Here is a 25,807-nt window from a genome sequence, read left to right on the forward strand (position 1 = left end):
CTGAACGCCAGCTGCACACATTGGCCTTCTATCTGGAGCGGACACAGCCCCACAGACAGTCCGCCCAATTGTTTGTTTCTTTTGATCCCAACAGAAGGGGAGTGGCTGTCGGGAAATGCACCATATCCAATTGGCTAGCAGATTGCATTTCCTTCGCTTACGCCCAGGCTGGGCTGACTCTTGAGGGTCATGTCACGGCTCATTGTGTTAGAGCCATGGCAGTGTCAGTGGCCCACTCGAAGTCAGCCACTATTGAAGAGATTTGCAAGACTGCGACGTGGTCATCTGGCCACACATTCACATCGTATTACTGCTTGCAGCAGGATAACCGACGCGACAGTCGGTTCGGGCAGTCGGTGCTGCAGAATCTGTTCGGGGTTTAGGATCCAACTCCACCCCCCTAGGCCCATTTTTATTCTGTTCCAGGCTGCACTCTCAGTTAGTTGAATAAGTTTAGGTCAATCTCAGTTATGTCCTCGCTTTTGTGAGGCCCAATTGACCAATGTTTGTTGTTTTGAGTGAGCCTGGGGGCTAGGGATACCCCATTTGTGAGAACAAGCAGCCTGCTTGTCCTCGGAGAAAGCGAAAGCTACATACCTGTAGAGGGTATTCTCCGAGGACTGCAGGCTGATTGTTCTCACCTACCCGCCCGCCTCCCCTTTGGAGTTGTGTTTTCCCTTGTCCTTGTCTTTGCTATTTACTGGACTGACGAGCACGCTCGCGTTTGGGCAGGAAGATGGCCGCACATGCGCACGCGAGGGCTAGCAAACGCTGTTGCTAGTGAAGATCTCCGATCAGAGGGGGCTGCTTTGGACCTCACCCATTCGTGAGAACAATCAGCCTGCTGTCCTCGGAGAATACCCTCTACAGGTATGTAGCTTTCGCTTTGTGCACAGCACATCAAGGAGGTTTACAATAAAAGCAATTTAAGGAAAAATAGGAAAAGAGGGGAAAAGGGGTAAAAAGGGAAATTGGTAGGGGAAGGGGGGAGGGAAATAAATGGAAAAGGGGAAATTAAACAAAATCTTATAGGCTGAAGAATAAATAAAGAAACAACTAAAAGTGAGATAGAAAAGCCAAACTGCCAGAAAGGGCTCAACTCGGAGATGTAAGTGCAATGAGTGCCATAAAATTAGGCCCAAATAACTGAATGCTTACTCCTTAGTTGTATCAAGTGTATTTGAGATAGGAATGGAAAAGTGATTTAAAGCAGACTGAGAAGAGTGAATAGAAAGATTAAGAGTTTAAGGGATCAAGTAGTTAGCAAAATAGCAGGGTGAAAGTGTGTGCAGCCATTTGTGTACCAAAAGAAGTACCTTATACTTAATGCAGGCTGAAACTGGCAACTAGTGCTCTGCCTTTAAAAGGGGAGAGACACAATCATATCTGTGGGTAACAACTTAACAGTCATGGGATTGAATTATTTGAAGATATTTAATTGAATATTGGGGAAGTCTGTTACATAAAGTATTACAGTAACTGATTCTTGAAATTACTAAAATCAGGAGAAGAGATCAGATCATTCCAGAAGGTGTAAGGTGAAAAAGATGCCTTAACATTATTGGTCTGATGCTTGAAAGATAAGTTCAAGTCATATTACACCAAGAACACATACAGTTTCCTTGAAGTGTAATGAAAGTCCCTTGATAATAGAATCTGAAGGCCAGTCCAGATATTTGGGCTATGCCCTCCTACTAGCAGATGGAGACTGAGAACTAATTATAATATTATGACATATATAAAACCCTGTGTAGCCCTCTGATCATCAGTATTTCTCAGTCTGCAATGGATGATAGGTTTAATCCCTGTGCAGCCCAGAGTGGTCTGGTAGGACAAAGCTTTGCTCCCCTCCCTCTCTGCCTGCATGGCCACCGTCCCTCCTGGGGAGGGGAGGAGCATCCAGGCTGGTTTGTGTTGGCTCTATATGCGCAGCAGAGAACCTTGAGTGCCCTGAATTAGCTTCTCCACAAGCCCATATGACACATACTGGTGTAGCTGAAGGTGACAAAAATGGTATGGGGACAGTGGCTGCTGGGGAAAGGGAAAAAAGAAAGCCACAAAAAGTGTTTGAGGGATAAAAGAAGGTGACATATGTGTGAGAGGGTGAAAATAGGGTTGTAAAAGGGGGAATGGGAACATGAATAAGGGGGTAAGACATAAGAAATGGACTGAAAGTGGCAAGGAGATGAATAAACAGGGAAGGGAGAAAAGTGTAGGAAGTGGAAAGCTGATAAGTAGGTGAAAGAGTAGACCAAGGATCAGAGGTAGCCCAAGACAATCTGCCACCTGAGGCAGAAAATTAGCTGCTGCCCCGGCTTCTCTGCTGCTGTCCCCCCCTGCCCTTCCCCTCTCTACTGCTGGAACCTGCCTTCAAGGAAACAGGAAATTGTTAGAGAGGTGGGTCGCCTGCAGTAGAGAGAAGGAGCTGGACTGGAGGCAGGGCAGCCTATAGGAGTCACTGCCACTGCCATCTTTTGAAAAAACAAGAAATTAATAGAAAAAGTAATTTTGGAGAAGGGAGTTGGGGAGGGGCCAGGACCAGCAGCAGGGCAGCCTATAGGAGTTGCCGCCGCCTTTTGAAAAACAAGAAAAGAAAAGGGTAATTTTGGGGGAAGGGCAGGGGGTGATGCCACCTCACAAAGAATAGAGAAGCATCCAAATTTGATAGTGCTGGTGGTTCTTGATTAGCCTTGGAGACTGTGGTACAGTGATCTGATGAGGCTCAGGGTTGGAGATCCCCTGGTGTTTCATTCCTCTCTCTTGATGCAAACAGCGCCACTGTCTTGTTTCAGAGGTCTTATTGAGGACAAGCCCTTGGGTTCTCATCCAGTTTGATTTTTGAAGGGAGTGAAGTTGAAAAATCCTGCTAGTCTCTCCTTTCTGCCTCTGTGGGATCTGAATTTGGTTCTCATATTTGTGGTAATGTAGTCCTTTGTGCCCCTGTAACTCTTAAATTGATGTTTTTGGTAATTTTGCTCAACTTGCAGAATACAAAGAGTCACCAGGAACCCTTCTTGATTATCTCAGAAAAGAAAGTGGTCTGAGGCTGATGCCGTCCTTTCTTCCTAAGATTGTCTCTCCTTTTCATCTCAATCACACTATTTCATTACTGGTGTTTAGAAAAACAGAAACAGATCTAGATTCTATCAACCTCCACAGATTGGATGTTGGTCAAAACTTGCATATTTATCTTAAGAGCACGGATGAGTTCAGGAAATCTGATAAGCTGTTTGCCCTCTTTGGGGGGGCACAAATGAGAAAAGCTTCTTCTAATGCTACAAATAGCCAGAAGGAACAAAAAAAGCTCTAATTTCTGCATATATACTGCATGGCCCTCCTGTCCTGGAATAGTTAAGAGCTCATTTAACAAGGCGGACAGGTGACTTACTGGGTGAAACATACTATTATCCTGCCTGTGGAGACTTGCAAGGCAGACTTGGGCTTCATTGTACTCCTTTGCCTGTCATTACAGACTGGATGTCCTTGCACAAAATGATGCTGCACTGGGGGCCATAGTGTTGACAGCAGGGATTTATTTGTTTATTTATTTGTTTTGGCAAACTTAGTATACTGCTTTAACTAACAGATAGATCTAGGCAGTGTATAATTTAAAAACGATAGTAAGAAGTGAGGAAAGGAACTACAATAAGTTGATAGGAAAGTATCACGTTCATTAAATCAAAGTAGGCTAGTACAGCAAAGAGGGTTTCAGGGAAAGTGAGCAAGAAACTAAATTAGCAAGGGAGAGACGGGACAAGGAACAATTCAGGAAAATACAAGAAGAAAACTGAACCTACAGTGCCAAATATCCTATGGAGTATTAAAGGCCTGGTGAAACAGCCAAGTTTTTATGTCTGGTTTAAATTTCTTAAATGAGGATTCAGCTCTAACATCATGTGGAAGGGAGTTCAGTAGAAAGGAGCAGCAAAATAAAATAAACAATACCCGGTAGTTTCAAGAATGACTTGTTATGGATTGGGAAGGACCAAACGAAAGTCATTTAGGGACCTAATTAAACGCATGGGAGAAAAAGGATAGTAAGATTAAATAAGTATTATGGCAGACCTGTTCGGAACTCTTTGAAGGTAAGGATTAGTAGCTTGTGAATAATGTTTTGGCCAATGGGAAGCCAGTGGTATTTCTGGAATAAAGCATGATCCCATCTTCTAGCATGGCAAAGTAGCCTGATAGTGTTCTGAAGTGTCTGGAGTTTCTTGAGTACGTAACATGGAAATCCAAAGTAAATAATATTGCAATAATCTATTCTAGAAAATAGTAAGGACAAGATGAGTGAGTGAAATGGAGTGGAGGAGTGGCCTAGTGGTTAGGGTGGTGGACTCTGGTCCTGAGGAACTGAGTTCGATTCCCACTTCAGGCACAGGCAGCACCTTGTGACTCTGGGCAAGTCACTTAACCCTCCATTGCCCCATGTAAGCTGCATTGAGCCTGCCATGAGTGGGAAAGCGCGGGGTACAAATGTAACAAAAAAAAAAAATGTGTTGTGATCAAAGTACTTCCTAACTGAATGCAGCTGCCTAAGGATTTAAAAAAACAGTTTTACATAGATTAGATATCTGGGGTGTAAATGTAAGATGAGAATGTAGAATGACACCTAAATAACGGAAGGAGGGGTCTGGGATAATAGATGTTCCACCCTACTTAGGCACTGCTTTGGTACATCTTAAGCATCTGGACTGGTTTGAGGGAACGATAAGGAAGGTTAAATTAGATTTACCTGCTAATTTTCTTTGAGTCCTCCAGACCAGTCTAGGTCTTGTCCATCTGTTTGTGTGTGTATTTTGCTGTGGTGCTTGGTGAAGAGCAATAACATGGTAAGATTATAAGCCACCTTTATGGAAAGAAAAAAAAACTGTGTCAGATGCCAGATTGAGTAAACTATTAGGCTGGTGTTTCACTGCTTGTCCGCTTGCACTTTTTCTTTTTAGTTGTCTGGAGTAGTGGATAGTCTAGTTTTTTGGAGTTCCAGTGTTTTGAGTAATCTGCTTTGAGAGATTTTCATACTGAGGGTCAGAGGGCTGCACAGGGTTTTACATATCATGACTGGACAGTTCTCAGTCTCCACCTGCTAGTAGGCGGGCATAACTCAATCATCTGAACTGGTCTGGCGGGACTCAAGGAAAGAAAATTAGCGGATAAGTCTAACTTGATCATTCTTATGCAACAAGTTTAACAGCTTTGAGACATATAGTCAGACTGGTGGTGTCAGAAGAAGATGCAGGAAAAATGAACAAAATTTATATTTCTGCATCATCCTTCCAGACCAGTCCAGACAAGTGGGTATTCACTTTCCTGCCAGCAGATGGAGATTGAGAATTACTGGTTCTGTGATTTCACATAAAAGGCTCCTGTGCAGACCTAATCTAGCCAGTGGCAGTCTCCAGCAGATAGTAGGTGAATGCCTGTGCAGCTCAGTTCTGGTTGTGTGGGATAGTGAGTCCTCTGATTTTTGGTCTAGTTCTTCTTTCCTCTTTTCTTTCGGATGCATTGGAGTTGGTCCCATTAAAAAAAAAGAGAGAGAAAGAAAGCAAGCAAGCCTGGAACCAGAGCTTTGGTTGATGGACTGGGACTAGCAGTGCTGGTTCAAATATCCCAGGGGTGTATACTCAGTTGTCTGGGTTCCCCCTCCCTGGCCTTAAGGCAGGGATATTTCTCCCTGAATTGTGCCTTGTGTCCCCTGAGTGCCTCCCGGGAACTGAAAGCAATCACACACAAAAAAAGTCAATTTGCTGACCTGAGAGACTGGGGAGCCGTGGAAGGACACTAGAGGGGTGAGGGCAGTTGGTTATGAGTATACAAGCCCCAGCATAGCAGGGTCTGTGGGAAGATCATGGTGGTCGGTATCAGTGCAGCTGCAGTTGAGCAAGTCTGTCTCTAGATGGCCTGTGGCTCCAAGTGGCTACTCACAGTGACAACAGTCTTTGCCATGTTCATAGTGAGCAGGGCCACCTGGGGACATCATGGAGCTGATGCGCCTATCTCAAGGAGACTAGGAAAGTATTGGTAGTACAGAGATTGATTGTGCAAGGGACATGTTTCTGATAGGAACTTCTGCCATATTGGATGCAGCACATGGAGGATCCTCTGATGGTACTTGTAAAGATTCTGCGATGGAAATTTATCCGGGGGGGGGGGGGGGGGGGGGTCTCCTTTTTCCCCGGCATTTGTTCTTTTGCTACATCAGGTTTTCTGTATGAAGAAAGGTATATCAGCAGGTGGACCAGTCCGTGGCTTGGGGCCCTTGGAAGCTGAAGACCCATCAGAGGTCAAGAGGCCAAAGTTGTCTCTGGTTGTTGCAGAATCTTTGGAGTCAGCAGGTTCAATAACCCTAGGAGAGGAGGTTCTGGAGAATAGAGATCCATGGGTGAAAGATCCTTTAAAGATGGAGACAGAAGTGCCTCAGGAAGAAGATGCAACAGTGGGTCCACATATTCAGGTAGAATGAACTTCTGTATCTAATTTTTTGGGATCTCTAGGTGTTAGTTATCCCTTGAGCAACCATCTAACACAGACAAGAAAGGTGACCTTTTTCGTGTGCATTTGAAAGCCAGCGAAAACCTTTCTAGGCACCTGGCAGGCATTGGATGCAGGGCCTAGAGTTAGTAGGTCCATGGCATGGTTGTGCCAGTTATTGCTGCAAGAGAAGGAAATGTTCTCCATCTTAAGGTACACTCACTGGTGTCTGCAGTGACCAAGAAGATGAGCATTCCAGTAGAAGGCAGGAAGGCTCTGAAGGATCCTCAGTATCACTGATCTAAAGCCTTGCTGATGCTTTTCTTTGAGGTGTTGACTTTGGCCTTGCAGGCTACAATAAGTGGAGGTTATGTAGCCTGGGCTTGAGTCGGGATTCTTTGTGGAAGCAGAAGTCATGCATCTCGATGGAAACTGCCTTTTTACCTTAGTACGATCTTAGAGCTTCTGCAAAGTGTTAGGCACTGTCAGTGGCGAAGAAGTGTTTGTCCTTTGGCTCAGGAGTTGGGCTGCAGATGTGACCTTAAAGACTTGCCTTAGAAAGTTGTTTTATAGGACAGGTTTTTGTTTGAAGAGGAATTAGAGAAGTTGGTGGAGGATCTGGGGAAATCAAAGATATCCAGGCTTCCAGAGGATTGGTCTCATTTAATGATCTGGGTGGCAGCTGCAAGGTGGCTCTTTGAAGACACTAGAAGGTATCACCTGGATAGAATTAGTGCTTTTTAGAGGAGTTGGTTCTGGATCAGAAGGCAGTCCTTTTGGGGTGGCAAGTAGAGACAATATGAGGGTGGGTAGGGAATTACGGAAAGTTCTCAGACCTTCCAGTAAGGTAAGGTCTCAGGCCCATATGCTGGTTGTTCCTCCAGGGAGCCATTTAAGAATTTTTTTATGGGAGATGAGCCCAGATAACTTTGGATCATTGAGTGTCAGAGGTCATACGGAAAGATTATGCTTTTGAGTTTGCATACCCACTGGCCAACACCTTCCTAGAATCTTTGTCAGTTACATCAAAAGTTACAAGCCATGCACTTGACATTTGGACAGGCTAGTACAATTGGAGGCAATTTCCCTCATCCCACAAAAGGAGAGGATTAACATTAACAATAAAACTTATATTCCGCCATATATCTTTCGGTTTAATGCGGATTACTTTAGGAAAGAAGCCGGACATTTCCAGGAACTACAAAAGCATATCAATATACTAAAATAAAAATGTGTAATATGCTGATACACGTAACAGTTTTGCTAACCATTGTTGTCTATAACAAATTTCCTAATTTAAATAGGTTTCTATTTGCTTAGGAAACTGACTTTAATTAATTAGTTATAGAAAGCAACAAATCTTGAAGATATTTATCCAAATGAGCAGCTTGAAATGAAAAAAGAATATCTAATAACCTTGTCCTTTTAAAATTCTTTAGGGCTGGAAAAGCTGCTGATCTTGTGACTAGATTTTTGTAAAAAAAAAAAACCCTAAATGGTCCTTTGCCAGTCAGGTTTTCAGGATAACTACAATGAGTATGCATGAAAGAGATTTGCATACAGAAGAGACACTGTATTCAAATCAACCTCATACACAGGGCCGTGCCAACCCGGTAAGCGGGGTAAGCACCGCAGGAGGGCGCCTGCCTTCAAGGGCGCCGTGCCAGCTGCCAAGTTGCCGTCCGGTTGTATTTAAAAATTTTAAAAAATAAACCTTACCGCGTTGGTGCGTCGGCGACTATGCGCATGCGCTGCTGCTGCCTTCCCGTGCGCAGTGCTCGGCTCTATGGCACCGGCACTTGGTATGGGGAAGAAGAGGAAGGGGAGCCGCTTGTCATTGCCCTCCGGTTTCAGCAGCTCCACGGAGGATGAGTCGGTTCACATTGGAGGAATGTGGAGTTACGCTTGGGCCTGGGACACCATCCCTTTCCACTTTGCTGGGGAGATCATCGAGCAGCAGTGTAGAAGGGGTTTCTTTGACCCCTGACCAGAGACTTAACCCACCGCAACCCAGAAGTAATAGCTACAGCATTTTTGAGGAGCATTGGCCCATGGCTGTCATGCTGGTGATTAAGTCGCTGGAGGGCCTTTCTGCTGTGGCCTCCTCCCCGTTGCAAACACCCTGTGCCTCCTGGAATCAAGTGCAGCCTTCAGTCGATGAGGAAGCATTAAACTAGGGAGAAAGAGCTCCAATTCTTGCAGTGAGGGAGCTGCACAAGCCTTAAGTGGTGACGTTGGATTCACTCTGGGACACAATTGAGGTACTTAATTCTTCAATGCTTAAATTATTGGGAAAGTTTGTTTCTGATATAGAAACTGTGAATAAAGATGTGGAGATCCAGATCCAAATAGTGGTTCAGCATTCTGCAAAGTTACAGTTCCATAAGAGTAAAATTTCTGCACTACAATTATTGAATGAAGCTTTGCTAAAGATAAGAATTCTACTGCCAGAAGACTTTAATTTATGGAAAATCAGATAAGAAAAAAACACATTGAGATATTTTCACTTTCCCAAATCTCCGCTCATTGCTCCTATGGATATGGTGCAAAAGTACTTAACATAGATATTGAAAATGCCCTCAGAAGCGTTACCCCCTATAATGAGGGGCACCAGGAATTACTGGCATTTAGGCCGAGAGCCTTGGCCCTTGGCCTTATTTTTCTATTACGATTTCCTTGTTCTTGTGTTTTAACTCATGAGGGTAAAATATGTGTTTTTGAACCCAAACAATTATTGGAATTTATCTCAGCTGGGAGAAACCTAGTTTCAGGGTAAGATGTCCTTGCTGTAATAGTTGGCTTGAGGAATGATAGCTGTGTTAAGCATCCTTCCCATAAATTTAGTTAATTTCCTGTATCTTTAAATTTAAAATGATCCCTTGTTTTTTTCTGCTTTTTCTAATTTTTTGTGGATGACTAGATTTATTTATTTTCTCTTTATTATAATATACCATATTGAAATAATCATCAGTATACCATATTGATGATTATTTCTTATGTCTCAACTGTTTGCTGTGATTGTATAAATGAAAGTATTATTAATTTTTTTTTTTAAAAAGATGCCATGTTGCAGTTTGTTTTCTGCAGAGCATTTATTTTGTTTGAGACTCAGTATCCTCTAACATATAGTGCAACGGGCCCCTTTTACCAAGCTGCGATAAAAGGGGCCCTGCGGTAGCATCAGTGCATAGATTTGCTGCACACCAAGGCCCCTTTTACCACAGCAAGCAAAAAGTGAAAAAAAAGAAATGGCTGTACGGTAAGTAAATACTTGCCATGTGGCCATTTCTAGGTGGATCCTTTACCACCACCTATTTAGGAGGCAGTAAGGGCTCCTGTGGTAACCAGGCAGTGCATAGCAGTGCCCGATAACTGCAGCAGTAAAAAATATATATATTTATATTTTCTGGTCGTGCCAGGGGCGACACTACCACCAGCTGTAGTAGTGTCAGACTGGCGTGTGACAAACTGGTGGTAGTTCTTCAACTTGTCATTCACCTTTTATGGTAATGGGCTGAAAAAGGGGCAGGGTGGGAGAAGAGAGAAAGGAGATGCCACACGGGGGGGGGGGGGGGGGGCGCCATTCATTATGGAAATCCTGAAAACCTGACTGGTAAGGGGGTTCTCCAGGATTGACTTGGGAAACACTGGTCTAACAAATAGGGTGAATCATGCAGTATCTTAAAGATAAGGCAAAATAATTTAAACCCCCCCCCCCCACACACACACACACACACACTCAGCATGCACAGAAAGCCAATGAAGCTTTCTGTAGAACACAGAAACATTGTCAAATTTTTTAAACGAATAAATTGGACACAACACTACAATTTGGATGGTATACAACTTCAACATTTGTTTAGGGGCTCCCAAAAAGATTACATTACAGTAATCTAATAAACTCAAGATCAAAGATTGCACCATCAGCTGAAAGTGATCGTGATCAAAGTACTTTCGTGTGCATCATAAGTTACACATCATTAAAAATTATTTTTCAGTAATCTAATTGTCTAAAGAGAGCTTACTATGTGCTAAACCTCTAAGTCTTATGAAAGAAGAAAACTGATATGTTTGATTTATCATCACATTGGTTTCATTTTCATCTATCAAGTGACTAATCAACAGAAATTTTTTTTCTGAATTTAATTTGCATTTATGCTTTTCATCCGTAGTTCTAAGCTGTCAACTCCCAGTTTCTCTAAAGCATAACCCAGAGAATGCATATATATATTAAAAAGTATTGGAGAAGGTGGGAAACCCTGCCAGAGCCAATTAGACATAGCCTGTGTAACAGCATAGAGGGGACTGATGAGGTCAGGAGATGAAAGGAAGTGGGGGAAATAAAGAGAATGTCATCTGTGTAGAAAAAGAAATGGATGTTGAAGTCCTGGAGGATAGTTGTCAGGGAGCTGAGAAAAATGTTAAAAAGTAGGGGAGAGAGGACCGAACCCTGAGGGGACCCCACAGTGTAAATGAAAACTACTGGAGTGGGATGACGGCTTGTTAACGGTGAAAGAGAGGCCACAAAGGTAAGAGGTGAACCAAGTCAAAACTGGACCTTCAACACCAATGGCTTGTAGATGGGAGAGTAAAAGTGAGTGATCCAATAGGTCGAAGGCAGGAGAATGGTCAATTGACACAAGAAGGACAATGTAGCCTTTGTGTAAGATGGAGTGAAGTAGAGAGTTGCACAGGGACAGAAATCTTACCCATCCCCGCCCGTCCCTGCTGGAATCTTACCCGTCCCCATCTGTCCCCGCTGGAATCTTACCCATCCCCGCAAAAAATTTAACCCATCCCCAACCCGTCCCCGCAAGAAATTAACCCATCCCCACCCATCCCCGTAAGAATTTAATGGTACATAAAAGAAAATTCCAGTCAGCTCCCTCAGTCTCTCTCTGGATTTGAGCCACAGCACTGTAGGCAAGGAAGGAACGGAAGTTGGAACACTCTGGTGCGCACATGTAATATTTGTCTCCGATTCACTTGCAGTGTGTGCTGAGAGGTCGCCACATGCATGCGCCAGTAGGTCAGGTGACATCTGATTCTCGTGCCTGTGTCAGAGCTGAGGTCTGTGCATCAGCCTGGTAGCAAAGAGGATTAATAGGAACATAGTAAGTGACAGCAAACGGTCCATCCACTCTGCCAATAGTCACACTCATGATCAATTCATCATTAAATCAACAAGTGTGATATTATATACTTGATTATAGTCTTCCTTTCGTGTTTCTGGAACAAAGACCACAGAAGTCTATCTGGCCCTATACTTATGTTCCAACTACTGGAGTTGCCGTTGAAGCCCACTCCAGTCTATTCGTCTTCTCATTTGTGGGACACAGACCGTAAAAGTCTGTCCAGCACTGTCCTTATGTTCCAGCCACTGAAGTCACTGTCTAAGCCCTTTCCAGCCCATCCTAAACCAGATTGCCATGTATGAGGCACAGACTATACAAGTCTGCCAGGTATCAGCCCTAGTTCATCACAGCCAGAGTCGCCATCTAAGCGTCACTTGACACATCCACACACATGCAGCCATTTAAGGTTAGGTTTTATATAACTTACATTTTCTAATTAGAGATCCTCTGTGTTCATCCCACTCCTTTTTGAATTTCGTCATCATTTGTGACTCTTACCACCTCCTTAATGGAAGACTTTCCACATTTGTGCTGTTAAAGCAAGGAAGAAGAAGAGGAGGAGAAGACAGCACTCAAAGAAATTGGTATTCGGTAGATGAGAGGCTGGTGCAGGTGCAGCTTACACTTCTACGAGAAGACCGCAGAACTGCTTCCATCCCCGCGGGAACCCTGCAGGAACTGCCTCCATCCCCGCGGGAACCCCGCAGAGCTGTTTCCATCCCCGCAGGAACCCCGCAGGAACTACCTCCGTCCCTGCGGGAATCCCGCGGATTCCGCGGGATTCCTGCGAACCCTGTTCCCATGCAGCTCTCTAAGGAGGCAAGCGACAGTTGTTTCAGTTCTCAATTGTCTTGGGTATAAAGTGGAGTTTCTGTGAATGAATGATGACAGTTGATCAAAAACAAGATTTCAGTGACCTTTGAAGCATTATATAAATTGGAGATGGGTCTGTATGATGAAGGGGAGAAGGATCTGCTGATGGGCTTTTTAATACAGGAGTGACTTCGGGTTTTTTTTCCACTTAGAAGGGAACAGACCAGTAGTAAAATTCAATGTAACCAAATGAAGTAGGAGGGGGAAAGTTTAACCAGGGAGAGGGAAGGGAGTTGAGCAGACAGGTGGTAAGGCACATATGTTTAATTAAGATGGAAAAGACTGTGAGGATAAGGTGAAAGAGCTCCAGGATGCATGGATTGATATGCCCTCAGGAGGGTTAAAGGAGGCGGACAGGGTAGGAGAGCAAGTAACTGTTCATGGACATTTTCTCCAGGAACTTGTCAAACCTTTTTAAAAATGTGCCTAATTAGCTTCCCAATCTAAGCGTCCTGTTATAAAATTATTCTGTAAGCATATGAATTAATGATACATGCTAGTTGATTATGATTATAGAACTGAGATAAGGGTTATCTGATAGATACATAGCATTACTGATGTGATAGGAGGCACTTAGCAAGTGAATACATTGTCTCATATTTAGTTCCTTTGGGTTGCACCATCCTGACTTTTAAACCCCTATTCCATTTTACAGAAGGAACTACCTCCTCCTCCCCTAGTGATGGCACCTGTCAGTTTCCCACAGACTCCAGAGGATTCCCATGCAGCTCCTCTCCAAAAGGACAAGGAAGGACAGACGATTAACCCTACGATGCATGCTGAAGAGCTGCCTGAGGAAGAGCACATGGAGGAGTCCTCCAGCCCCCCACTGCACACCACTGCAACCACCACTCCAACAGCATGTCCAGATGATATTGCAGTCTCTGAGGAGGGCAAGAGTCAACAGGACTAGAGCATGATGGATATTAGGAAGCAAATATAGCCTGAGGCTTGTTCTGTTGTCAAGCCCGCTGAAGCCATTTTGTGAAAGGGGGCTGGTAGGGGATATTTTACACTTATTAGAAAAGTTACTTTGTGAAACTAGAACTCTTGGATTCCATTCCAGTTGACTACATTGTGAGTACCAGGTGCACCAGCTAAATTCATTTGGAATTGCTTTTTTCACCTCACACTTATTGCTCATTGACAGTGGATAGTGAAGCTCAGTCTGTGTTCGCCTTGCTAATTGACATCATTGGGGAGTGGGCGGAGTCACTGCTTATGGTGTCAGAAAAGGTAAAGGGCAGTAACTGAGGGTCTGAAAAAAGTAATTCTGAGTGGAGGACTCGATGAGGCGGTTATAGTTGAGGCACTTAAGGGGAGGGGAAGGGGAGGTCTGGACCTCACCTTTTCACAGAATTCTGATAAGAATTTTTGAATATTCAGTGGTAGCTGGCTGGTAAAATTTCTCTCCATTAATCTTTTTTTCAGAAATATGGTGCTTTCTCAACAAGGCTCTGATTTGTGTTTTTAGCATCTACCTTCAATGTATATTAATTTTTCTGTTATACCGTGGTAGTATTAATATTCAATTTTAATTTATTCTATGCTCTTGCATGGTCTGCCCCACTGTTAGAATACATACCCAGACAAAGCAGAGACCAACTGTGTAAGAGGGAGGGGTGTTCTGGTTTTTGGTGTACTTTATTTTATTAAGCATAGGAGGAAAGGAACATCTATGTGCACACTTGTGTGAAGGAGAGTGGTAAGGGGGTTATTTGTATTGAAGTCAGCATAGGGTCCTGTTAGGGGTCCATACTTGCCAGTGAACCTTGCTATCAGAACTACACCTTAGCATCCCTGGATAGGCTGTTATACTATTGGAGAACTCCTACTGTGCAAAGTTAAAGGAAATATCCTATGAGATACATACAGAAAATACTAACAAGCATCCTTTCCTAACTCGGGCTTCTGTTGTTCATTAGTGCACTGACCTGAGGGATAGAGATCAGGGGGTACAGACACAAGCAGGGCCAAAGACTTCTCTCCCATCCTCACCAAGCATAAAGTTGCATTCTGTTAACCACAGGAGGGAACCAGAGCTGTTAAGTTTCGGTTGCCAGATTTCCAGGTTTGCCAGATATATCTTTTTAATTTAATTTCTTTGGTTTGGTTGTTCTGAAGGTCATCCTTGAATGTCCAGCAAAAGGTTTCAAGAACTGTCCCGGTTTTCAGACTTCCTGATACCAACTGCAGCTTCAGTGTTCTGAAACTGTATAGAAATAAAGGTTAAAAGAGAAAATCTTTTTATTAGACTAGCTTAATACATTTCCTAGCCAGTTTTTGGGTGCTAACACTGCTTTCCTAAGATCAGAACAGACTAAGCAAAAATGGCATTATCAAGCTTAACTGATTCAAAATAGTAACATCTGAAAAGTATCCTGTACAGATTTGGTAACCACAGTAGTGAAAAAGTAATGCAAAACTGGATTAAAGAACTGGCCTGATCCTTATCTAATTCTTCTTGGCATGTACCTTGTTGACAAGATTATGGAAAGAATGACTCTAACCTAGGAACTCCATAGTTCCAGCTGCATGTGAAGATCCCCGCCCCCAAAGTGTCAAGGCCCAATAGGTATTGGTTGACAGCCCTACTTGTCCAAAAAGAGGTTGGAGCTAAGGTTATCCAGCCTGTCCTTGTGACCCGACATTGAGTCCCGCTTTCAGCATAAACAAAGCAAAAGCAGAACAAACCTTTGCATACGCAAAAGAACAAACAGCAAAGGTGACAAAAAAGTCCCAAATCAAAGGGTGTGGTGCAATATTTATTGTAGGAATCAGTGTCTCATTGAAGGTATGAATGACTCAGCATGAGCTATGTTTTGGCCGTAAGGCCTACCTTGGGAGTCAATACCAAATATTTCACTTGATGTAAGTGTTCTTTCCAAATAATATAAATAATTGCACCAAAATAGTGTTCTAAATATAAATCTCCTTGTAGTAGCACTGACGAACAGCGCTGTATCAAACTTGACTTTGATATAACTCTTTGTCAGCACTAATACAAGGAGATTTATATTTAGAATGTTACTTTGGTCCACTTTCAGCGTAGCCACAATGAAGTCAAAAGTCAGAGGTTGTTGGGTTTTTTTTTTTTTAATAATTATACTTAATCTCTGTTTCCTTAGTGTCCCTCCAGACCAGTCCAGGTGCTTAGGTATGTTGCTCTCTTTCCAGCAGGTGGAGACTGAGAACTACTAGATTATGACATCATTGTGTATAGTATTCTATATTCTAGGCAGTCTAGAATCATCTGGTATGTTCTTAGTCTGCAGCAGGTGGTGGATGAGAGATTTTGTGCTGTCCGATCGGTCAGGCAGCACGGGAGTTCTCCATTGTGTTTAATTTTTAAAAAAGGAGCAATTTAAGTTCAGTGGGGAAAAACATTTTGAGATGATGTCAGCTGGATTTGCCTTGTTTTTGAGGTATTTTCCTGTGCCATGGAGTGTTACACCTGGGAATTCCCGGGTCCCTCCACCCTTCATGCATTCGCCGCTTCTGGAGAAGCTGCTATGACTTGGTCCCTCACACTTGTTTTGGGAAGAGGTCCTTGAGTGCCCATTTTGTGAGGGTCCCACCGGTAGATTTACAAAACAAAAAGTTAAACCAGAGCAGAGTGAGCTGGTTACCTTGCTACTTTGCTGGCAGAGATTCTGCAGTCCAGAGGTGTTTTATGCTGGGACACAGGAGGACAGTACTGAGGCGGGAGAGAAGGATTTTCTGACCTGGTTTGCAGATGCTTGCTGCTTGGCATGCATTCACACCAGCTGTCATGGAATCTTGAGATGAGCGCCTGGGGCCTATGTCAGTGGACTGTGTTAGCTGTGGATCCCAGTGTGCATGTTTTTGGTGGACAGAGCAACTGCCGGAGACTTCCATGAGAGAGTTTAGTGATAAAGCCTGATAGGCTCTGATTTTTTTGCAGATATACTGTATGATGTGATCTGTACTTTTGCTAAAGGTATGGCTTTATTGGTGGTCATAAGAAGGTATCTGTGACTCAGAACTTGGCCTGTGGATGTTGCATCTAAGACTAGACTTAGTAAGCTTTCCTTTATAGTTAGCCTCTTTTTGGAGAATATTTAGAAAAGTTGGTTAAATGTCTAGGGGCTACCAAAGTGCCAAAGATCTAAGGAGACCATGTATTAGTATCTGTCCTGGGTGGGTCTTCTTAGGGGGAAGAGCACTTAAGGAAATTCAGGTGGTATAGTCCAGGGTGAATGAGTGCCACTGAGAGATTGGGTTTTGGTGGGAGAAATCAGTCCTTTTGTGGTGGCTGCAGAGGTGACCAAGATTCAGGAGTTGGGGGGGGGGGGGGGGGGGGCAAGAGCTCCTTGTGGATGTGAGGCCTTGGAGGCTCACTCTTTGGTTATTCCCATAGGTGGGTCCTTGAATTTGTTTGTGACAGTTATGCCTTTTGAGTTTGCCCACCCTCTCTCCGACATGTACCTGTCATTCCGAAGTGGCAGCAATTCGGAGCACCTTGGACAGACTAATAAGCCTGCAGGTGGTCATACAAGTACCTTCCTGTTCCCCTCTGCTCCAAGGAATTTCATCTATTTCATGGTCCTCAAGAAAGGTTCTTTTCACCCCATTCTCAATCTCAAAGGGGTGAATCAAGCCCTACAGGTCCACAATTTTCATATGGAGACTCTGAAGTCCATAACAGTGGCAGTTCGGCAGGGAGAATTTTTAACATCCCTAGATCTGATGGAGGTCTAATTACATGTTCACATAAGGAAAGAACGTTGTTCTCTCAGATTTGCATTATTGGGACAGCATTTTAACTTTGGTCCTTGTCCAGATTTGCCACAACTTCAAGGACATTTTCCAAGATGATGGTAATTGTCACAACAGCATTCTCCGAGGACAAGCAGGCTGCTTGTTCTCACTGATGGGGTGACGTCCACGGCAGCCCCTCCAATCGGAATATTCACTAGCAAAGTCCTTTGCTAGCCCTCGCGCGCCCGCGCGCACCGCGCATGCGCGGCCGTCTTCCCGCCCGAAACCGGCTCGAGCCGGCCAGTCTTCTTTTGTCCGCACTCGGTACGGTCGTATTTTTCGCCGTGTCGAGCCCCGGAGAGTCGACCTCGCGCGTCCATATTGTTGAACGTGTTTTTTCTTCGGAAAAGCTTTTCTTCTACTCGGGAAGTGCTCCGGAACCCCTCCACCGGGTTCCGTTTCAATCCTCCCCGTATTTCCAGCTTTTGGCCCCGATAAGTTTTCTTTCGTCGTCGGGGTAGGCCTCTTTTCGGCCTCGGTCGAGATTTTCTCCCTCTAAAGTTTTTGGTGCTCTTTTTCCGTCATTTCGGACTTTGATTTCGCCGGCGTGATTTTTCCGCCCATGACATCGAAGCCTTCCAGCGGCTTCAAGAAGTGCACCCAGTGCGCCCGGGTTATCTCGCTCACTGATCGACACTCGTCGTGTCTTCAGTGTCTGGGGGCCGAGCACCGCCCTCAGAACTGCAGTCTGTGTTCCCTGCTTCAAAGGCGGACTCAGGTAGCGAGACTAGCCCAGTGGAACGTTTTGTTCTCGGGCTCTTCATCGGCATCGGCACCGGGATCTTCGAGTGCATCGACGTCGTCAGCGTCCAGACCATCTTCCTCGGCCGCCCTTGCATCGAGTGCATCGAGGCATCGGGCCTCTGCATCGGCGCCGAGACATCGGATAGCTGCATCGACGCCGGTGGTACCGGGACCTCGTCTGCTGATGTCGTCGGACGGTGGTGCATCGTCAGGAGTGCAGGTGAGGGCTGTCCATTCCCCTGCTGGTGGCGGTGAGCCTTCGGGTGGGTCTCCTCCCACCCTGAGGGCTCCTGCGGTACAGCCCCCCCAAGACCGACCTTCTTCGGCCTCGGCCCCGAGGAAGCGACGGATGGATTCTACGTCCTCCTCGTCGGTGCCGGGGAGCTCCGGTGACATGCTTCGGAAGAAGTCGAAGAAGCATCGACACCGGTCTCCTCCCCGTGTCGGCACCGAGAGCTCTGGGTCGCCGAGGGATTCGGCACCCAGCAGGCATCGGCACCGAGAGGACCGCTCACCCTCTGTCCAAGAGGTGTCGATGCGCTCCACTCTGGACAGCCCGGAACAGCCTCCTCGCCCGGAACAGGTCCTGACGTCGACGCCTGCATCGACCTCACAGCCTTTCTCTGCAGCCGCTCTAAACGAGAGCCTCCGGGCCGTTCTCCCAGAGATTCTGGGAGAGCTGTTGCGCCCTACCCCTCCGGTACCGGCGGTGCTTGCGCCTCCGGTACCGTCGAGCGTGGCGCCGGCTGGCCCATCGCCCAGGTTGAGGTCCCCGACGTCGGTACCGCGTGCGGTGCCGGCAGCGGCCACCTCCCAGGAAGGCTCCCCGACTACGTCGGCGGAGGGAGCTTCGCCGATGCGGGCGAGGGAGTCTACCTCGCGACGCCCCCATCGTGGACGTGGCTCCACTGAGTCGAGCAGGGCGAGGTTGCAGACACAGGTTCGTGAACTTGTGTCTGACACCGAGGGTGAGGCCTCGTGGGAGGAAGAGGAAGATCCTAGATATTTCTCTGACGAGGAGTCTGAGGGTCTTCCTTCTGATCCCACTCCCTCTCCTGAAAGACAGCTTTCTCCTCCCGAGAGTCTGTCTTTTGCTTCCTTTGTCCGGGAGATGTCTACGGCCATCCCCTTCCCGGTGGTTGTGGAGGACGAGCCCAGGGCTGAAATGTTTGAGCTCCTGGACTATCCTTCTCCACCTAAGGAAGCGTCCACCGTTCCCTTGCACCATGTCCTAAAAAAGACATTGCTTGCGAACTGGACGAAACCCTTAACTAATCCCCACATTCCCAAGAAGATCGAGTCCCAGTACCGGATCCATGGGGACCCAGAGCTGATGCGCACTCAGTTGCCTCACGACTCTGGAGTTGTGGATTTGGCCCTAAAGAAGGCTAAGAGTTCTAGGGAACATGCTTCGGCGCCCCCGGGCAAGGACGCTAGAACCTTAGACTCCTTTGGGAGGAAGGCCTACCATTCCTCTATGCTCATGTCCAAGATCCAGTCTTACCAGCTCTACACGAGCATACACATGCGGAACAATGTGCGGCAGTTGGCGGGCTTGGTTGATGCTCTTCCCCCTGAGCAAGCCAAGCCTTTTCAGGAGGTGGTCAGGCAGCTGAAGGCGTGCAGAAAATTCCTGGCCAGAGGAGTTTATGACACTTTTGATGTTGCGTCCAGGGCCGCTGCTCAAGGTGTGGTGATGCGCAGGCTCTCATGGCTGCGTGCCGCCGACCTGGAGAATAGAATCCAGCAGCGGATTGCGGACTCGCCTTGCCGTGCGGACAACATTTTTGGCGAAAAAGTCGAACAGGTGGTAGAGTCTCTCCACCAGCGGGACACCGCATTCGACAAATTCGCCCGCCGGCAGCCTTCAGCTTCTACCTCTACAGGTAGACGATTTTTCGGGGGAAGGAAGACTGTTCCCTACTCTTCTGGCAAGCGTAGGTACAATCCTCCTTCCCGACAGCCTGCGGCCCAGGCTAAGCCCCAGCGCGCTCGCTCTCGTCAGCAGCGTGCGACTCAGCAAGGCCCCGCGGCTCCCCAGCAAAAGCAAGGGGCGAGCTTTTGACTGGCTCCAGCAGAGCATAGCCGACATCCAAGTGTCCGTGCCGGGCGACCTGCCAGTCGGAGGGAGGTTGAAAGCTTTTCACCAAAGGTGGCCTCTCATAACCTCCGATCAGTGGGTTCTGCAAATAGTCCGGCAGGGGTACACCCTCAATTTGACCTCAAAACCTCCAAATTGTCCACCGGGAGCTCAGTCTTACAGCTTCCAACACAAGAGGGTACTTGCAGAGGAACTCTCCGCCCTTCTCAGCGCCAATGCGGTCGAGCCCGTGCCATCCGGGCAAGAAGGGCTGGGATTCTATTCCAGGTACTTCCTTGTGGAAAAGAAAACAGGGGGGATGCGTCCCATCCTAGACCTAAGGGCCCTGAACAAATATCTCGTAAAAGAAAAGTTCAGGATGCTTTCCCTGGGCACCCTTCTCCCCATGATTCAGCAAAACGATTGGCTATGCTCTCTGGACTTGAAGGATGCCTACACACATATCCCGATACTGCCAGCTCACAGACAGTATCTGCGATTTCAGTTGGGCACACGCCACTTCCAGTACTGTGTGCTACCCTTTGGGCTCGCCTCTGCGCCCAGGGTGTTCACAAAGTGCCTAGCTGTGGTAGCAGCGGCACTTCGCAGGCTGGGAGTACACGTGTTCCCATATCTCGACGATTGGCTGGTAAAGAGCACGTCCGAGGCAGGAGCCCTGCAGTCCATGCAGATGACTATTCGCCTTCTGGAGCTACTGGGGTTTGTGATAAATTACCCAAAGTCCCATCTTCTTCCAGTGCAGAACCTCGAATTCATAGGAGCTCTGCTGGATTCTCGGACGGCTCGCGCCTATCTCCCAGAGACGAGAGCCAACAACTTGTTGTCCCTCGTCTCCCGGGTGCGAGCGTCCCAGCAGATCACAGCTCGGCAGATGTTGAGATTGCTGGGCCACATGGCCTCCACAGTTCATGTGACTCCCATGGCCCGCCTTCACATGAGATCTGCTCAATGGACCCTAGCCTCCCAGTGGTATCAGGCCGCTGGGGGTCTAGAGGACGTGATCCACCTGTCCACGAGTTTTCTCGAATCCCTGTATTGGTGGACGATTTGGACCAATCTGACTCTGGGACGTCCCTTCCAAATTCCTCAGCCACAAAAAGTGCTGACCACGGATGCGTCTCTCCTGGGATGGGGAGCTCATGTCGATGGGCTCCACACTCAAGGAAGCTGGTCCCTCCAGGAACGCGATCTACAGATCAATCTTCTGGAGTTACGAGCGATCTGGAACGCTCTGAAGGCTTTCAGGGATCGGCTGTCCCACCAAATTATTCAAATTCAGACAGACAACCAGGTTGCCATGTATTATGTAAACAAGCAGGGGGGCACCGGATCTCGCCCCCTGTGTCAGGAAGCCGTCAGCATGTGGACCTGGGCTCGCCGGAACGGCATGGTGCTCCAAGCCACATATCTGGCAGGCGTAAACAACAGTCTGGCCGACAGGTTGAGCAGGATTATGCAACCTCACGAGTGGTCGCTCAACTCCCGAGTGGTGCGCCAGATCTTCCAAGCGTGGGGCACCCCCTTGGTGGATCTCTTCGCATCTCGAGCAAACCACAAAGTCCCTCAGTTCTGTTCCAGGCTTCAGGCCACCGGCAGACTGGCATCGGATGCCTTCCTCCTCGATTGGGGGGAGGGCCTGCTGTATGCTTATCCTCCCATTCCTCTGGTGGGGAAGACTTTGTTGAAACTCAAGCAAGACCGAGGCACCATGATCCTGATTGCTCCTTTTTGGCCGCGTCAGATCTGGTTCCCTCTTCTTCTGGAGTTATCCTCCGAAGAACCGTGGAGATTGGAGTGTTTTCCGACCCTCATCACGCAGGACGAAGGGGCTCTTCTGCATCCCAACCTCCGGTCCCTGGCTCTCACGGCCTGGATGTTGAGGGCGTAGACTTTGCCTCTTTGGGTCTGCCAGAGGGTGTCTCCCGCATCTTGCTTGCTTCCAGGAAAGACTCCACTAAGAGAAGTTACTTCTTTCATTGGAGGAGGTTTGCCGTCTGGTGTGACAGCAAGGCCCTAGATCCTCGCTCTTGTCCTACACAGACCCTGCTTGAATACCTTCTGCACTTGTCTGAGTCTGGTCTCAAGACCAACTCTGTAAGAGTTCACCTTAGTGCAATCAGTGCATACCATTACCATGTGGAAGGTAAGCCGATCTCAGGACAGCCTTTAGTTGTTCGATTTATGAGAGGTTTGCTTTTGTCAAAGCCCCCTGTCAAGCCTCCCACAGTGTCATGGGATCTCAATGTCGTTCTCACCCAGCTGATGAAACCTCCTTTTGAGCCACTGAATTCCTGCCATCTGAAGTACTTGACCTGGAAGGTCATTTTCTTGGTGGCAGTTACTTCAGCTCGTAGAGTCAGTGAGCTTCAGGCCCTGGTAGCCCAGGCCCCTTACACCAAATTTCATCATAACAGAGTAGTCCTCCGCACTCACCCTAAGTTCTTGCCAAAGGTTGTGTCGGAGTTCCATCTGAACCAGTCAATTGTCTTGCCAACATTCTTTCCCCGTCCTCATTCCTGCCCTGCTGAACGTCAGCTGCACACATTGGACTGCAAGAGAGCATTGGCCTTCTACTTGGAGCGGACACAGCCCCACAGACAGTCCGCCCAGTTGTTTGTTTCTTTTGACCCCAATAGAAGGGGAGTGGCTGTAGGGAAACGCACCATATCCAATTGGCTAGCAGATTGCATTTCCTTCACTTACGCCCAGGCGGGGCTGGCTCTTGAGGGTCATGTCACGGCTCATAATGTTAGAGCCATGGCTGCGTCGGTAGCCCACTTGAAGTCAGCCTCCATTGAAGAAATTTGCAAAGCTGCGACGTGGGCTTCTGTCCACACATTCACATCCCATTACTGCCTGCAGCAGGATACCCGACGCGACAGTCGGTTCGGGCAGTCAGTTCTTCAGAACCTGTTTGGGCTTTAGGATCCAACTCCACCCCCCGAGGGCCCTGTTTGTTCTGTTCCAGGCTACACTCTCAGTTAGTTGGTAAATTTTTTTAGGTCAATTTCTTTATGTCCTCGCCGTTGCGAGGCCCAATTGACCATGGTTGTTGTTTTGAGTGAGCCTGGGGGCTAGGGATACCCCATCAGTGAGAACAAGCAGCCTGCGTGTCCTCGGAGAAAGCGAATGCTACATACCTGTAGAAGGTATTCTCTGAGGACAGCAGGCTGATTGTTCTCACAAACCCGCCCGCCTCCCCTTTGGAGTTGTGTCTTCCCTTCAGAGTTTTGTCTTGCTACATACTGGACTGGCCGGCTCGAGCCGGTTTCGGGCGGGAAGACGGCCGCGCATGCGCGGTGCGCGCGGGCGCGCGAGGGCTAGCAAAGGACTTTGCTAGTGAAGATTCCGATTGGAGGGGCTGCCGTGGACGTCACCCCATCAGTGAGAACAATCAGCCTGCTGTCCTCGGAGAATACCTTCTACAGGTATGTAGCATTCGCTTTACACGTGGAAGGAATATTGACGCACAACTGGCTTATTTGAGCAAAATCATTCAAGGAGAGTGAGAAGCCACAAATCAGGTGATTCAGGTTCTCCAGGAACTTGGTTGGGTAATCAACGTGGCCAAAAGTAAGTTATTTACAATTTTTGATATACCACTATTCTAGTAAAGTAAACTAATTAAAGCAGTTTATAAGTGGTTCAGTTCCAAAGAACAAACTAGAGAGTTATCAGCTTTTAGTGGTGCTTGGTAGCTCTAGAGTGGCCAAAGAGACCATGGTGTGGAGACTGTTGGTAGAGTGTTCTTTTTTGCTTTTCAACAGGGGACTTCTTTTAGTTCGAGGCTTGATTCTGATGCAGGGTGCAACTCAATTTGCCTTTCAGCATGGCTATTGAAAGGGCAAGGTTGTGCAAGAGAGATTATTCTTAACTCTTCACTTCCCAAGTTGTAAAAGCCTGAAGTATAAATCAATATACGCGTCAGTTTCTCTTACATATGCACACAGCTCTGGAATTGTCTACCAAAACACCTGAAATCTATGATTAATCATCTAGAATTCCGAAAAAAACCTAAAAACTCACCTATTAGAGAAGGCATACCCCACAGTATCTGACATAAACACCGAATAATGAAATATGGCATTTTAATGAGGAAACAGACAGTTTTCAACCCCAACGCATGATCACACCCTAACATTTTGTTTGAATCACCCCAATCTATTTACAGATACTACTTTACTGTACTTGTCACTGTAATAGTACCCCTATACTGTATTTGTTCACACCGGAGTCTGTAACCACCTCTCCGGAACTATGTAAGCCACTTTGAGCCTACTAATAAGTGGGAAAAGGTGGGATACAAATGTAGCAAATAAAATAAATTATTCCACTAGTAATAGTGACCCTATTGCTTTGCAGAAGTCTCCCATATCCTTAGTGTACTTGAGGGTCTGGAGGTTTTTCAAAGATTGGTTTATTGATTGTCAGGTGACTCCATTGAAAGCTCCAGTATCAGAAATTTTGGACTTCCTACAGGATGGTTTTGATACAGGTTTGGCTCTATTATCACTTAGAGTTCAGTTAGCGACGGTTGCCTGTTAGAGATTTAGCCTAAAGTCGGTCCTTAGGAGCACATTGAGATGTGGTTTCTCAAAGGAGTCAAATTGTTCAGGCCGCCTAGATATCTGGTAGCGCCTCCTTTAGCATCTTAATTTGGTGTTCTTGGCTTTGGGGTATGCACCCTTTGAACCCATTCAAAACACTACCCCAAAGGATCTCATTCTGAAGATATTTTCCCTGGTTGCGATTGTTATTATCAGAAACTTCTTGATTTTTCTCTAAGGAAAAGGTGGTTCTCCAGCCTTTTCCTTCCTAAGGTAGTTTCTCTGTTTCATCTTAAATCCGATGGTTTACTTGCCTATGTTTTGAGAAGCTGGTGATGGGGAAGACCATTAATGTTGTTATAGGTTAGATGCGGGCCGGATACTCCATTATTTGTTAAGGACGAGTGAATTTGGAAAATCAGATCGACTATTTGTGCTTTTTGGTGAGCCCAGAAAAGGTAAGGCAGTAGTTTGTTGGATTAGGGAGTCGACTGCCATGGTGCACATATATCAGGCAGACCAGTCCTCTATATTGTGACGGCCCCTTGGACTTTGAGTCAGGCATTGATCTGGGCAGAACCCACTCTTTTGTCAAACACTACAAGCAGTATAGGCAGGATGCTTCTTTTGAGGCTAGTGTTTTGACAGTGGGATGCACTGGGTCATGCTCTTGAATGACTGCTTTGGTACATCCCAAGTATCTGGACTGGGCTGGAAGGACAATATGGAAGATGAAATTAGTTTTTACCTGCTACTTTTCTATCCAGAAATCCCTCCAGACCAGTCCAGAACCTGTTCTTATACTGTTTGTATATAGTTTGGCAGATAGAATTTTATAAGGAATGTTTTATTCTGTTCATTTCTCTCCTTTTATAGTTTCTTCTGTTCTAATGTTTTACAATATGTCGGTCATTGGTTTTCTCTGAATATTTATAGGGCATTTATTTCACACTACTTTGTTAAGGAAAGTACTGGCTGCTTCTAGGTGGCACAGAATACTACAGTACAGTTATGTCATAATTCAGTAGTCTCAATCTCCACCTGCTGGCAAGAGAGCTTAAGGGACTCAAGGAAATAAATTAGCAGGTAACATACACATAGTAACATAGTATAATGACAACAGATAAAGAGACCTGTACGGTCCATCCAGTCTG

At 46.4% G+C, this 25,807-nt stretch overlaps 1 protein-coding gene and 1 long non-coding RNA gene across 2 annotated transcripts in view; one reads left to right on the forward strand and one right to left on the reverse strand.

Moving 5' to 3' along the window:
- SPPL2B (signal peptide peptidase like 2B) overlaps positions 1 to 13,214 on the forward strand; it is a 177,022-nt gene extending 163,808 nt beyond the window's left edge. The window contains 1 exon segment of the mRNA XM_030217560.1: positions 13,135 to 13,214. The gene's annotated coding sequence lies outside the window, so the exon portion shown is untranslated.
- A 2,363-nt stretch (positions 13,215 to 15,577) lies between these two features.
- Positions 15,578 to 24,179, reverse strand: LOC115479574. Its single transcript, XR_003943717.1, has 3 exons — positions 23,557 to 24,179; positions 19,768 to 19,771; positions 15,578 to 17,340 (listed from the first exon to the last, which is right to left on the reverse strand). It is a non-coding gene; the product is annotated as an uncharacterized LOC115479574 (long non-coding RNA).
- Positions 24,180 to 25,807: the final 1,628 nt, after the last annotated feature.

The sequence above is a fragment of the Microcaecilia unicolor genome, chromosome 11, assembly GCF_901765095.1.
Source record: "Microcaecilia unicolor chromosome 11, aMicUni1.1, whole genome shotgun sequence".
Lineage (NCBI taxonomy): Eukaryota > Metazoa > Chordata > Amphibia > Gymnophiona > Siphonopidae > Microcaecilia > Microcaecilia unicolor.